Consider the following 15,587-nt stretch of genomic DNA (forward strand, 5'->3'; position numbering starts at 1 on the left):
AAAGGGAGACAGAACGTAAAGACTGCTAACTCTGGGAAACGAACTAGGGGTGGTAGAAGGGGAGGAGGGCGGGGGGTGGGAGTGAATGGGTGACGGGCACTGGGTGTTATTCTGTATGTTAGTAAATTGAGCACCAATAAAAAAAAAAAAAAAAAAAAAAAAAAAAAAAAAAAAAGAAATCAGGAAACGGGGTCTAGTCCTACCTCTGAACTCAGGCCAGTGCCTTCCTTTCCCTGGGCCTCAGTTTCCCCATTTATAAAATAAGCAGATTAGACTTTCTGATGGCTCTGGTCCCCTCTGGCTTCAGAAGCCTAAGAGCTAAAGGGATCGGCATTCAGGTTTAAAGGCTGCTAAGTCTGATAAATCTAGGGCAAGAGAGAATAAGAGACTGTTGGCAGCTTAGCCCAAGTAAACAACACTGGATAGAAGGCAGGGCCAACCAGCCTCCCGAGATAAGGGTTGGGGCTGAGGGGAGGGAGGAGTCAAGAATCAGGTTGAGGCCACAGCTAGTGGGAGAGCTCAGCAGGGACCCTCGGAGGGCTGCCTCTGGCTGGTGTCTTGGGGCAGAGGCGGGGAAAACCAAACAAGCGGCCTGTTTCTTTGGGGGCCCAGAGCTCCCAGGAGGGGCAGCCGGTGTACCAGGGGCTCAGTCCAAGAGGAAGAGAACCAAAACGCCAGGCCACCTGTCCAGGCCGGGGAGGGGCAAGACTCTATGAAGTGGCCGGCAAGAAGGAGAGCCTGAGAAACCACCAAACCTGTACTAAGCTGGAGTCCAGGCCAGGTCTCCTGGGAGGACGCAGGGGACCCCGGAGTGCTCAGGAGGTGGGTGGCAGTCCCTGCTGACTTGCTCTATGGCCTTCCCCGCTCTGAGTTTTATTGGTCAAATGAGAGTGGTCCCCTCCACCCAAGACATTCTGGGGTCCTCCTGCGGCTGGTGAAACAGCGTGGTTCCCCCTCCCAGCAGAGGGAGACCTCCAACATGGGAGACACCCTTACAGCTGTCAATGGCAAGAAATGAGCTGACCAAGCTTCAGAACAGACATGACCAGAAGCCGGAAGCCAGATGCAAGACCCCTCGCCCGCCACATTCCCAACAGAAGACATCTGAGCTTCTGGAACGTCCCCAGCACTTAGGGAGAAAACTCTGCTCAGTCCCTCGAATTCACTTTACTTTGGAACTGGGGGGGTGGGGGGGAGAGAAGCCCAGAGCCAAAGCCCCTCTTCCAGCCCGAGGGTCCTGAGGGGTTTACCGCCAGCCCCAGAGAGGGAGAGAACGTTTACCAGAACCAAGGCCCAGTAAAACAGGAGCCCTGAGAGGCAGGTTGCCCAGGAGGTGGGCCGCTGGCTCTGCCTCCAGCTTGCCATCCCTCACGTAGAGGGCCTTGTGCCTTCTGGAGCTCAGGGAGCAGGAGAGGCCTCACGGCTGGAGGGGCTTGGGCCCTGCCAAGGTCCCGGGCACCCGTCCGCGCTCTCTGGCAGGAGACAGGCTGGCAGTTTGGGCCTCACACCAAATCCACAAACCTCGCCCTTGAGCAGTGGTCACGTGTGAAGACCACCTGTTCATCTCTGGCTCCTGGGCGGGGCTCCACGCCAGCCCCCCATTTCATCCCCACCGCCCCCACCCCGCAGGCCAGCCTCCCCTCTCCCCGCAGCCTTCCCCGGACTCTCCACAGACTTCCACGCAGCCAGAATTATCTTCCTCACATATCAACAGGATCAAATGACTCCCCTGCTTAAAGAACGTGAATGGAATTTGTGTCTGTCTTTGTCGTTCTTGTTCAGTGATCTGTCCTGAGCACCCAGAAGGTGCCTGGCCCACTGAAGGTGCTCAGTCAACACACGTTCGTTCAATGGCTCCCAGGCATCCACGTGAAAAAGTCCCACGGGCAATGCCCGGCCCCCTGCCTATCTAGTCTAGCTCATTCCAGACCCTCCATTCCCTTTACTTTCCCCACCTTTCCACAAACCCATCTGCCACGGCCTGAGCACACTCCCCCAGGCCCACCAAGCCCCATGTGCCTTCGCACCTCTGGGCCTTTGCTCGTGCTGCTCCATCTGCCCAGACACCCCTCGCCCCCTTCCCCGAGGGACTCCAGTACACTGTCGACTATTCCAACATTCTTTTCCTAGCAGGACCTCGTGGCACACCTCAGCCTGGGGTATTTTCTCTCTCCTTCCTACAGAGCACTTGCTGTGTGCTAGGCACGAAGGTCCCACCTAGGAGGCTGTCACTCAGGCTCAGGGAAGCAGGTCACACAACCAGCCTGGGGTGCTGGGGCCTGACTGCATCACCACCTCTGAGCGACACTTGTCATTTACTAGGCCGGGATCTCTCGAGGTCCCGAGGCTCTGCATCGCGAGGGACAGGCCTGGCCCTGCTTGATGCCCAGGAGGCCTTCATCATCCAACCACCGGACAGAGCATCGCGAGGAACAGATGCACCGCCAGCCTCTTCCCCTTCCTCTCTTCGGCCTTTTCTCCTAGTCTGGGCAGGACCTCTGGCAAGCGGCGGAGGGAAGCATCTGGAGGGAACGGGGATCCTCCCCAATTCCATTTGTTCCTATCAACCGAGGTCAAGATCTTTGTGTGACAAGTCTCCTTGGGGTGAGAGCCGTTCACAGGTCCCAGAGCCCACCTTCCTCCTTCTACTGGCGAAGCCAGCTCTAGAGGGTAACCCCTCCCCGGCGCTCGCCCACCTGGGCTGGTCCCGGCCCCGCCCACACGGCCCCGCAGGGATTCCGGGGCCTGGACCACCCACGACGCGAGGAGGGATCTGGCCTGGGCCGCACAAGCTCGCCCGACAAGGGTGCGCAGGTGCCCCACGGCTGCTGCCGGCCAGGGAGGGCCAGGCGGGGCTGGGCTGTCCCCGCCCGCAGGCTGGGGAAGCTAACTTTCTCTAAGTGACCATCCCATCCCATCCCTTCCCTTCCCATTAGACCTGGCACTTGCAGGCCGCACGCCTCATCCCGGGAGGTCATCACGCCCATTTCACAGTGAGGAAGCTGAGTCTGACCTCACTTCGCTCACGCCCGGTTTCTCACCGTTTTTTGCTGCCGGGACACCCCCGCGAACCTAAATCCCCCCCAAAGCCTCGGTTTCCAGAAAAGAGTTAGGGAGGGGGGAAGGGGCAGCGATGGGGCAGCGCCAGGCCAGGGTGGTTTCCAGGGACTTCCTGGGAAGGTGCCTCGCGGGCCCGGCCGAGGGTTCGAATCCCGCCCCGCGCTGGCACCTGTCCTCGCCAGCAGGGGGCCCCGGAGGCGCGCAGCCTGCCCGGCCGAGGTCGGCGCGCTGCGGGGAGGCGGGGTGTCCCGCACCGGCGGGGCGGGGCGCGGCTGCAGGGGTGCGGGTCCGCAGGCCTCCCGGCGGCCCACGCGGGACGGGCAGCTCCCGGGCGGACGGACGGACGGACACATCGACCCCGACGGCCCTCGGCTCCCTCCCGGGCGGAAGGCGCGGCGGCGCAGACTCACCGGGGCGGCTGCGGGTCCCGCTGGGTCACGGGCGGGCGGGCGGGCACCGGGGCTCCTCGACCCCGTGCCCCGGGCTGCCTCCTCCGGGGCGCTGTGCCCCGGGGCCGGCGGTGCGGGCGCGGGTCTCGGCCGAGGGAGGCGGCGGCGGACAGCGCGCAGCGCCCGCCCGGCCGGGGATGGGGACGCAGGAAGCGCGGCCTCGGAGCGCCGGCGCGCAGGGGGGAGGGACGGCGGGAGGCGGAGGGCGGCGCCGGCGGGAGCGGCCTCGGGCCCCGGGAGGCGCCGCCCACCGGCCGACCCCCCCACCCCGGGGCCCGCAGAGCCCAGGCGCCCCGGGTCTCGCGCCCGCGCGGGGCAGGGGTGCGGGGAGGGGGGCGCTGCGCCAAGCGCCCCCGCCCCCCGCCGCTCGGGGTCGGCCAAGCAGGGATGGGGGACGGGCCCGGAGCCCAGACATCCCCAGGGATGGGGGCCGGGGCCGGCGACTCGGGACTCCAGGTTAGTTAAGTGTTTAGACCTGGGGAGACCCCCCTGCCCCGCCCCCCAACTCCGGCGGCGCGAGTACGCAGGTGCAGCACTGCCGCGCCTTCACCTGGCCGGGCGCTCACCTGGCGCAGGCTGCGCCCGCCTCTCCACGCCCGCTCCCCCCTGCTTCCTGGGGAGGCCGCCGCCTTGCTCTTCACCCTTGGGCGTGTTCGGGGCGCTGGGACCCGCCTGCACCGCCCAGGGCTGGTGGTTTGCGAGGTGACTGATGGGTGGAGGTAGCAAAGGAGGAAGCAGGTTTTTAAAAAGCGAGTCAGTTCCTGCCCTCGGCCCCGGCCCCCCACCCCGTCTCCCATCCCCTGCGCGCCCCCTGCGTGTTCCAGGTCGCACGGCCCCCCGGGGGGAGCCCATTCGGGTGCCCGCGCCCGCGGCCCCTAGGCCCAGAGAATCTCCCCTGCTGGCTGCTTTCGTTCCCAGCTTTCCGGAGAACCTTCCCAATGAAACACGGTTTGGGGGGGTCACTCTGACCACCAGGTTGCAAGCGGTGGCCCCCTCTGCTTAGAGCCCCAGAACTGCTGCCTGAAGCCTGGCTCTGGGGAGAGTAAACCCGCACTGGTGAGGGTGCCTCTTAGGTCCGCCCTGCCTCTGCCCCCCACCTGGAGGTCCCCCCTGGAACCTCCCGGGCACCCAAACCTGAGATCACAGCCAGACCAAAAAAAAAAACAAAACAAAACAAAAAAAAAACCTGGATTCTAAACACAGAGCGAGGAGACAGCCCGCTGCCTCTCCCAATCTTAGATTGTTTTGAATTCCAAGAGAAGCCAGGTGGGGGGCCCCCTTCTCCTGTGACTGTCAAGGCCTTTGAAGTTCAAACCCTGAGGAAGGCCAATAGGCCGTTGGCTGGGTGTCAGAGAACCCAGCAGAGGACAGAAGGCGCCTCCTACTGGGAATCTGCTGTGTCCAGGGCAGAAATCAGACCCCGCAGTCGCTGTGGAACTGCAATCAAGTTCACTGCCCTACTGCCAAGTTCAAGGGTACACAGCATCCAACCCTGCGTATACCTATATCTGCCCGTGTCGGAATTTCATCCCACTGTTGCTTTTTAACTTGAACAGTAACAGCTCAACAGGTCCCTGGTGTCCACAAATAGGCAAATCTGGGGCTGACTTGTGATCTGGGGGATGAGGAAAGCATTTAGGGCAACAGTGATGAGTCTCCATGAATATAACAATAAGAGCGTATTCCTCACGTCCTTACCCTGAATCCATCGCCAGGCTGCCGCTCACTTCCCCGCCCGTTTAATCCTACAACAACCCCAGTGGTGCTTTTGGGTCACACCCACTTTAAAGAAGAGAAAGCTGAGGCTTCGGAAAGTGAGGTCATCATGTGCCCAAGGCCACACAGCTGGGAAGCATCAGGAGTTAGACCCCATTTGGTCAGCTCCGGAGCCCGTGCTCTCCCATCTTTGGAAGAATTCCTTGTCACTCTGCACACACTCCCTCCCCTGAGACAAGGTTCCCTGCTTCTCCTGTCTTTCAGGAAGAGAAGTCACTTTTGTCTCACTCTGCACGGTGACCTAATCCTTTAGGCAAGTCTGCCTCCCGCTCTCCTTGGGGATAGGGACCCCTGTGTCCTGCCCATTTCTCCTGCCCTCTCCCCTCGCCGCCTGCAGGCGCTTGATAAATATGTGTTGGCCAAATGAAAGCCCCAAATAGTAACATTAGTTTATTGAATGGCGAGAACTGTTTGTGTAGGCAGGTACCTGTGACAACAAGCTCACGTTGGAGAGCTGTGTATTCCCTCACAACGTTTAGACAATGAATTTGGGAACCTTCCAGGCTCCAAATGGTTGATGAGAAACAGTCATGTAGCTCTCCGATAAGACCCAGAATCTGGCTTTCATTTCACTCTGCAAGACCAACTTTGGAGAGGCCGGGACTGGGGATGATCATTTCAGGCAGGAGGCAAAGAGCCCCAGGACATTTCTGTGCCAGGGTCCAATTCCAGACCCGCCCTGCTCCACCACAAACCTAACTGGGCAGGTCTGGCCCATCTCAGCAACTCGTCTTCGGAGTGTTCCTTTCAGGCAGGCTCATCCTGCCTAATCTGGGGAGAGGCTGGAGAAAATCTCCTCCAAAGTGGAGCCACAGACGAAACTAGAAACTCAAGGGAAGCATGTTTCTCCTTGTCATCATACCCCTTCATGGCCCTTTCCCTCAATTCTTCCCTGGTTCTCTAGGTCCCATGGAAGCACCCGACTTAATTTAACTGCTGTTGATCTTCTCAACAGCCTTGGAAGGGACATTCTATGATTCCAGTGTTTCGGGTCAGGCTAACTGGGACTCAGAGACATTACACACCTCCATCCGCTAACAAGCAGATGAGCCAGGATTCCAACTGATGTATATGCTTGCTCTTAACCACTATGCTAGGAGCCCCCCGGGATAGACAGGATAACGGCTGCTGAACCATGTTCGTGTTCTAATCCCCCGGACCTGGAAGGTGTTACCTGACATGGTAAAAGGGACTTTGCAGATGCCCCTTGAGGTGGGGCGATTATCCTGAATCGTCCTGGCGGGTCCAGTATAGACTCAGGTGTTCTTCTAAGACAGAGGCAGAGGTGCGGAAGCAGTGCAGAGTGATGTGGTTCCTGGAAGGGCCCTGAGCCGAGCCAGGCGAGCAGCCCCTAGAAGCTGGAATCGGCCGGGGACGGGTTCTCCCCTAGGCCTCCAGCAGGAGCGCGGCCTTGCTGACGCCTTCCTTCTAGCCTCCTGAGGCCGAGTCTGGGCTTCCGACCTCTAGGACGGTGAGCTCATGAATCTGTGTTCTTCTAGGCCTGGCGCTTGTGGTAGTTTGTCACAGGCACTAGAGGAAGCCAGCAGGTCTGGCAAGCTGAGCTGTGCAGGCGGCTGTTTACATCACCCACCTTTTCAGCGAAGCGTCCACCCAAGAGGCCGGTGACACTGTGCACCATGGACTCAGGAGGAACGCAGGATTTCATCAGATCTGTCTCTCGTTTCTGGGTCCCCCGCCGCTTACGAGCCGTGTGACCCTGGATAGACGACGTCTCCTCTCTGAGCCTCAGGTTCAAAATCCTCTGCAAAAACAGTGATGCTAATAATACCTACTTTGCGGCACCAAGATGAGGGTCAGGGGAGACAGGATGTGGCCCAGTGTCCCGCCAACGGCCTGGGATCCTTGGAACACGAGTCGCTTGGCGCATCAGCCTGTCTGTTTCCAAAACACTGAAATCTAAGAGGAGGGGATGCTGCTCTGAGCCTTCTGCTGGTGAACATTTCTATTTCCTCTGGCTGAGCGGTGAGCGGGCAAGTAGCTAATTTAAAGTATTAGACTGTCGCCGCTTGGTGACCTGACCTCGGTCTGTCAGGAGGTGAGGCTGAGAACCTGCTTAGAGGGACAGATCGCCACATAGAGCTCCCACGGGTGACTGCCAGCAGCAGAGGGGAGCCGAGCCGAGGCGTGGGCTCGGGCAGGAATGCCATGTGGTCATGAGAAAGGAGGAGCTAGGGCTGCCTGGGAAGAATATCCGAGCTGGATCATGAATTGAGAGAGGCAGGAGACTGAGCATTATGAGGCCACACAAATGTTGTCGTTGTTATTGTTTTTTAAGATATAGACACACATATATTTGCTTATGCATAGAAAGTATGCTGCGGGGGGGGGGGGGGCGGCGCCTGGAGGCTCAGTCAGTTGAATGTCCGACTCTTGATTTCAGCTCAGGGTATGATCGTGGGGTCGTGGGATTGAGCCCCGTGTCGGGCTCACATGCTCAGCGTGGAGTCAGCTTGGAGTTCTCCCTCTCTCTCTCTCCCTCTGCTCCTCCTTCTGTTCATGCTCACTCTCTCTCTCTCTCGAAGAAAAAATATATATAACGTGTATTATGGGAGGGATGAAACCAAACTGTGGTTACCCTTAGAAATTGAAAAGCAGTGAGTGCGTGTGCTAAGAAAACACAAGAAGGAGGCGCCAGGAGCCCTGTGTATCGCCCCCCAGGAGCACCCCCTCTGCTGCCCCTGTGTCTGCCCTCGGCTGCCAGTCTTCCGCTCCTTTCTGAGCAGGTGGCTTGTGATGAGGGCTCATTTCTCAACCCTTGAGGAGCTGAGCAATGTCTCCACTGTGTGACTCTTGCGTGCAATCAGCAGTAAATCACACATGTACGTGTACTTCACCTGGAGCGGTCCACATTAGTCACCGGGAAGGGATGTGTCTTACACGCAGGTATCACCGTGACATACTGGCCCAGCCTCTCGGAGGGTTGAGTCAGGTCTGGGTGGCCGAGAGACCTTGCTCATACAGTGCAAGGTGGAATCGTGTAGTTGGACTATTGGTTTAAAATGAAATCCTTTGGGGATCCCTGAGTGGCTCAGCAGTTTAGCGCCTGCCTTCGGCCCAGGGCATAATCCTGGGGTCCCAGGATCAAGTCCCACATCAGCCTCCTTGCGTGGAGCCTGCTGTGTCTCTGCCTCTGCCTGTGTCTCTGCCTCTCTCTCTCTCTGTCTCTCATGAATAAATAATAAAATAAAATCTTAAAAAAATAAAATTAAAAAAAATGAAATCCTTTTCATCCCACTTTCTGAAAAATGCTTCGAAAAATATGTCTCTGCCTCAGTTACCATTGTAACAGGGCCTGTGTAGATGAATCAGCCCAGAATGGAGCTAGTGAGGACCTCGTGGCATTAGGATCCTGGTTCTTGAGACCCCTGAGCACGGACAGCCAGAGATTCTTTCTCTTTATCACCCATATTCCTTGGTGCCCCATCCCCTAGAACCTTCCTCTGTGTCCCATCTTCAGTACAATTCACCCAGCTCCTTCCTACCTGGTGTCCTGTGTCCGGGCTATCCCCCTGGAATGCGTTCTGCATGTCTCACGGTCAGCAGTGTGACCCAGACCTGAGCCAGGGTTCCCCGGGGGCCCTCAGCACCGAGTTCAGACTTCTTGCCCAGGACACAAGGGCTTCGTGACCAGGTGGGCCCTCTGACTTGCTCAGCCCTGCTACTCATCGCACCCTCAGGCCCCAGGCCCTGTCACTCCTCTGTGGTCCCTTTTCCATCAGTGATGAAACCTTTCCCAGAAGCTCCCCATAAACTTCCTTTATACCTCCCTTGCCAGAACTGGGTCACATGCTCATTCTGCAACCTATAACCGGCAAGGGCCCTCGAGCCTGGTGTAGACTCTCAGGATTCACCTGGGGTCACTGGGGTTGGCGCAGACACCCGAATCACACGGAGGCTCTGCCAGCAGGAAGGAGAAGCCAATGCACCCACCCAGCAGGCACCTAGAGCAGGGCCCCACAGGTGCAGGGAAGCCGCCAGGTTGGGAGCCGGCTGCAGACAGCACGAGACGGAAGCTCCCTGGATTGCGGGCCACCGTCCTTCCTTCCTGATGCTGAGCTGCAGTCCTGTTTTTCCAACGAGTTTCCTTTTTTTACTTAAACTAGTCTGATGAGTTTCTGTTTCTTGCAAGGAAAAGATCCTAAGAGGATCCATTTGAAGCTCTTGCAAGCAGCTGAAGGCAGCGCCAGAGGCTGGGCACAGATGCCCCGATCGTCTCCGGGTTGAGTGACTGTAGTCACCAGCACCCGGCACAGGGCAGGAGGGGGTGGGGGCGTGAGCATGGGATTCGGATTCTGGATTCCGGGAAACCCATTCACTTCTAGGATAAGTAAGTGACAACAATAGCAGGCTGCACTCCTACAGTGCTCACTACGTGCCGGGCACTGTTCTACACACTTTACACGTATACACGCACTGTCTCATTAATCATCCTCACAAGCTCAGGAAGATGAGGTGTTATATTTCCCCCTTTTACAGACGAGGAAACTGAGACCCAGAGAGGTTAAGTGACTTGATGAAGCTCACCCAGCTGGCAGGTGTTGGTGTCTGGCTGTGACCCCGGGCGGCCTGCGGTCCATGCACCCACAGGCTTCTCTGCCCTGGCTCTCCTGCTAGTGCGGCTTGCAGTGCTCTTAGGGACGTCTGATCCAGGCTTGGAGGATGGGAGATGAGCCTGGAGACTGAGATTCAGCTTCCCCTGGCAGAGAAGGGCCCAAAGAAGGAGCCCGACAGTGTCTTCCCCCCATTCCAACACACTGCTGGAGTGGGCTAACACTTAGTGATGAAAGGTTTTGTTCTTGTTTTTTTTTTTTTTTCTCTCCCCTTTTGTTTTTTCAGCCAGCAGCTCTTATTTCAGGGTAAACCAGATGCAGCAGGAAAGCAGAGATAACATTTTTGAGTTTTAAGATTCAAGACTTTGGGATTAGAAGAATCTGAGCTTTGAGTTTCAAAAGTGGGAGCCCTGGGCGTAAAGTTTGTGTCATTAACAAAAGGTTTGGGGACTTAGCAAGATCTGATAACCATTTGCCCAGAGCCAGGTCAGATCAGGTGTCTCTGGGTTGGGGGTCCACGCAGAGGGGCAGAGGGTGATGTGGGTCTCCAGAGAGGTGAGTGGTGGCCAAAGCGTTGGCCCTTTGCCCACTCTGAGAGTGGGTGTGGGCTGGGGGGAGCCCAGGAGAATGTCTGTCATCACCCACTGTGGTTCCGGGGGGGAGGGTCACATGGGGTGGCCGGCGGAGGCAGTGAGACCGCCCTGCCGCAGTTTGCCAGGCCCTGCCAGTGTCTCCCATGTGCCCGAGAGGAGAGCAGAAGCTGAGAGAAGAAAAGAGGGAGAAGCTGGGCAAAGAGAGGGCTTCCAGGAGGCGAGAAGGGCGCGTCTGCCATCCGGAATATAGAAATGAGGCCGTGTCAGCAGGTGCCAGAGAAGACCAGATTGCTGCTGGCTCCTGCCCAGGTCTTGGCACTTTGTGAGCTCCTTTCACCAAAAAGAGAAACACAGACGTAGCCCAGAGCAAGACTGAGTAGCTGTGATTAAGTTTCTCCCACCAGCAGAACGGGGATTTGAAGTAGAAATTGAGCCTAGTTCTGAAAACTGAAGTTACGTTTCTCACACGCTCCACGATGCGGACCGAGCATCCTGCTCACTTCCCTGCTGTTCCTAAAAAGGCCTTGCTTGTTCAGCTCTGCTCTCTTGTGCATTTCTGCCCAAAGGAGGTAAGTGAGGTTCTTCAAGGGAAACGGAGGAAGAGAGCATGGGGCAGAGGTGCCAGTCCCCTGCACGTTCTGCGTCCTCTTTCAGGCAGCCCACCAGGCGCCGGCGTCTACCCTGTGCCCTCATCCCAGTATTGATGCAGTGGAGGTGACGGTGTGTTGTGCCTGCTTCATAGGGACCCGCATCGGCCCCCAACCAGCGGTGTGCTGCCTTCACCATACCTGCCATGCAAATAATTCTGTCCCGGGAGCGGGGGGTGGAGGTTCAATATTACACTGTGCTGTCTAGGTGGTCGCTATCTTTGTCTGTGATTCTTAGGGCTCTTTAGACCAGAGTTTTGCAACCTTAGCACTATTGACATCTGCACGGGATAAGTCTTTGTCGTGGGGGCTGCCCTGTGCACCGTAGGGCTGCTGGCAGCTGCCCTGAACCTCTCCCTGCTAGATGCCAATAGCAACGCCTCCCTCAAGCTTTGACTCCAGACATTGTCAAATGTCCCTGGGGGGAGGAGGGAATCACCCCCAACTAAGATCCACTGCTTAAAATACTGCATACAGGATCCCCGGCATGTGCTTTTGCTCTGGAGTTGATATCTGTGGAGGATAGGTGGCGAAATCTAACCAGAAAAGTAGTGGCCTGGAGGTTGGAAGATGTGGGGTCAAGTCTCACTTCCTACCTGTGTGGCCTTGAGCAAGTTATTTATATAGCCTCTCTGAGCTTCAGCTTTCTCTGATGAGTATTGGGGATAATCAACGAGGAAGGGGGTTTTAGTCTATTTTTTCACCACTATCTCCCCAATATGTAGAATAGTGCATAGTATATAATAAGTGCTCAAAAAAATGTGTTGACTTACTGACCCCCTGAATCTCTGCCCTGCCCTGCCTTCCTCCCAGGGCTTCTGTAGAGTTCAAATGAAAAAGTCTATGCAAAAAAAAAAGAAAAAGTCTGTGCAAATTTCCACAACTGAGGGATCACAGAAAATATTGTACCCTGTCCAAACTCAGAACACAGATGCCACTGGCTGGCATTTTCTGAATTAATTTTATTAAAAAAAAAAAAGAAAAGGATTCATGATAGCCAAATACTGGAAACAACTTAAATGCCTTTCAGTGGGTGAGGGGGTAAACTGTGGTATAGCCACACCGTGGAGTACTAGGCAGCAATACAAAGGAACAGGTGAGCTCTTGAGGTATGCAGTAATCTGGATGGCTTTCAAGGGAATCATACTGACCAAAAAAAAAAAAAAAATCAAATCTCAAAAGCTCCCATACTGTACGATTCCATTCATAGTATTCTTGAAACTACCAAGTTGCAGAGATGAAGAACATTGCCAGGAGGTGTGGTTGTGCCAGCATAGGTGTGGCTTCCATGGAGCACCCCCCCACACACACACATTCTGGTGGGGACAAAACAGTTCTGGATACTGAGGGAGGCGCTGGTTACCTGAACCTACACACACAGATAGAGACGCAAATGAATATAAGGGAACATGGAATCCAAATAAGCTCTGGGAGTTGTACCAACGTCATTTCAACGTCAATCTCCCCGCTGCGATGTTGTACTGAAGTCGTGCAAGAAACTACCATGGAGAAGGACTGGGCGAAGGACCCACGAGACCTCCTTGTGATTTTTTTTTTTTTTGTCCATTTCCTGTGAATCTGTTATTATTTCAAAATAAAGATTTGAACCTGAATGAAATAAATACACAGGGACAAAAGGGCAGAAAGAATTGCCCAAAACACGTGCAGTATAAAAATAGTTAAATTCCCCCGGTCACTAGAAGAGGTGTGAGACTCAGACCACAAACTCAAGCTGGCAGGAAATGGACCTATTTTTCCATGACTCAGCCTTATTTATCTTAGGAGCCCCTATTCAGCCAGGTGGCAGAGATGCTTTCCTGCCCCCCCTTCTGCAAGGGTTGCATCTCAATTCTGAAGCTTTTGTTTCATGCCAAAGCTTCCCTAAGGGCACATCTGGTGCAGATGCCATCGATCCCTGTTCCCAGGCTGGCTGCCGGGCTGTTGGTCCTGGCAAGTCCATGCTGACCCTGAGGGAAACCTAGCAGGACAACAGGTCACCACCCGGTATCCTCTGACTCACATGTAGTCCACAGATCCATTTCATTTGACCCATATGGTGTTTTTAAAGGATCAGTTGCCAATATTTGGAACGGGAATTTTCACCTAAGAATTAGATAGTTGAAAGAAAAAGAGGATTTTCATGTCTCGTAAAAAAATAATATTTTCTTGTTTTGTAAAAAATAATAATGATTTTCACGTCTTGTAAAGAAAAAAAAAATCTAAAAATCTGGAGATCACTCCAGGCACACATCCCAACAGGCGGCAATCTGCAGGCCCCTTCTGCATGGTGGCTGCCCCTAGACACCAGGCATGCCTTCTGTGGGCTCGCCACAGTCCCCACCATTCCCTATTAACACCGGGCCTGGTTCACTCATTTGCAAAACCTGCCTGGCCTACATGGATGTCTGAGTTGGCAACCTCGCTCTTTCCTATTTCTGTGTTCCTTTTGGGTTCCCCGGGTGCATTTTTCTCCTGCTCCTTGCTGGGGTGCAGAAAAACATTGTGGAGCTGTCTCAGACCCATCTGCCTCCATCCATCAATCCAATGGCCATTCAGCCCCGGGTCCTGAGGCCCTTGCTGGCTCCACATGGGAAAGGGACACAATGGGACACAGCCCAGGGCCCTCGTTCTCTGTTTCCCTGGCTTCCTTTCAGACACTCCCTCCTCCTGATCTGGGAACTTTGTCCAGTCAAGAGGCAGGAAGCTTCTTGAGTCCAGCATCTGTGTCTCTCCCTGCCCTGCCCCCCCATCCTATTGTCTATACACACTAGTCCTTTCTGTTTCCCCGTGATTTCCTAGACTTTCAAGATCCAAAGCCAGGACTGTTTGGTTCTGTCTTTCTCGCTGTGTCATTAACTCCCGGAGACGTTTGATAACAGCTGCCTCAATTTTGGGGGGTGGGGGAGGGTGGGGTGGAGAGGATCTTGAAGCAGCAACAAAAACTGGGAATGCAAAACACATCAGCTAATTTCAGATGTCAGCCTTCATCATCTCTCTGCATGCAGGGGCTGGGCTAAGCTCCTTACGAGCCTTACCTCATTTCAGCCTCAGTTTGGAAAGGAGGCTGGAGATGAAGGGTTTGTCCTGAGTCAACAGCCCGCGAAGGGGCACAGCTGGGACTGGGACCCGGAGCTCATCGGAGCCGCCCCGCTCCCCCCAAAGGTGTGGCTTCATCGCACCTCCACCTGTCGGCTTCCTGAGCTCCCAGGTCCCACCTTCGGGCGCAGGCACTCAGAACCCTCACCTGGGGGAAACTGAAAGGCCATTGGTCGAACTTGCACTAAGGCCCGCCCACCCCCAGATGATTGGCAGGGCGGCCGTGATTGACAGGTGGCCGATCCCTGCACGGCGACGTACAGTGACCTCCCCCCCCCACCCCCATCGCATGTCACTTTAGCCACAGCAAGAGTCCAGACGGCCGGGACAGACAGATCGACGACTCCCTGGAGAAGAACAGTGATAAAAATGGAAGGACAGACAAGAGGTTGAGTCAGAAAGTTGGCAAATCTAGTTACGGGAAAGGGGAGATGCTGGCTGCTATCACTTTGGAAATCAGCAGCCTGCTTTGCAAAGTGGAAAAAGCTTTTTTCTCCGAAAATCTAATTATAAGACAGAGCCTAGAGAGCCACTCTGGGTTTTCTGCTCAGCTCCCTGCAGACCTTCCTCCCCGCCTTGGCTGTCCCTTGGCTGTCCCTTGGCTGTCTCTGGTCCAAGGGCCTGGCTAGCAGTCCACGAGCTTGCCAGTCACGGGGCCACTGGGAGAGCTGCTCCTGCTCCCTCCAAGCACTTGGGTGCATGGGCCCTGCACCCCCAGGGCTCTGCTCCGGGTCTCTGCAGCCAAGCACCTGGGAACAAGGAGCCGGAGCAGCCCCCAGAAAAGACAGACCCACCCCGGGCCCTTGGGTTTTCTCCCAGGTGGCATCTGCCCGCACAGCGCCTGGACCAGGTTTGGACGGCACCATCGGGCTAACTGGCCCTCTATTTGGCCAGAAAAAGGGAAGGGTTTTGTTTTATTTTTAGTTCAGTGTAATTCAATGTTAAAAAAAAATGTGTATTAATTGAGACTGAGATATTTTCCCGCCAGAAATGTAACCCTTTCTTTGACCTACGTTGCTTTTCTAGCTAACACCGGGCGCCTTCGAAATGCTGGCCCTTGTATTTAGAGTCGTTCCTATAGGAGGAAGTTTAGCTCAGGGCTTGGGCACATGGCCCTGCAGCTGGGCTGCATGGGTTCAAATCCTGGCTCTGCAGTCACTGACTACAGCTCCTTGGGGAGGCATTTAACCTCGTGGGGCCTCAGCTTCTTCATCTGTAAAATGGGGTCAGTAGGAGTCCCAACCAAGTCCATGTCTGTGAAGCGCAGCAAGCAGTGCCTGCCTTGCCATAAGCTGCTCTGTAAAAGGAAGCTCTGACTATTGAAGAGAAACTCCCAACACAAATGAAGCTGTTCTAGGCCAAGGGAGGCTAGGGTGACAGGGTGGCTGCCCATCA

General features: G+C 55.7%; 1 protein-coding gene across 2 annotated transcripts in view; it reads right to left on the reverse strand.

The window, feature by feature from the left end:
• TMEM51 (transmembrane protein 51) overlaps nt 1–3,575 on the reverse strand; it is a 55,815-nt gene extending 52,240 nt beyond the window's left edge. For both annotated transcript variants that reach the window (XM_072828257.1, XM_072828265.1), the window contains exon 1: nt 3,471–3,575. The gene's annotated coding sequence lies outside the window, so the exon portion shown is untranslated. The remainder of the gene's footprint in view (nt 1–3,470) is intronic.
• Between the last annotated feature and the right edge of the window lie 12,012 nt (nt 3,576–15,587).

Source organism: Canis lupus, chromosome 5, assembly GCF_048164855.1.
Source record: "Canis lupus baileyi chromosome 5, mCanLup2.hap1, whole genome shotgun sequence".
Lineage (NCBI taxonomy): Eukaryota > Metazoa > Chordata > Mammalia > Carnivora > Canidae > Canis > Canis lupus.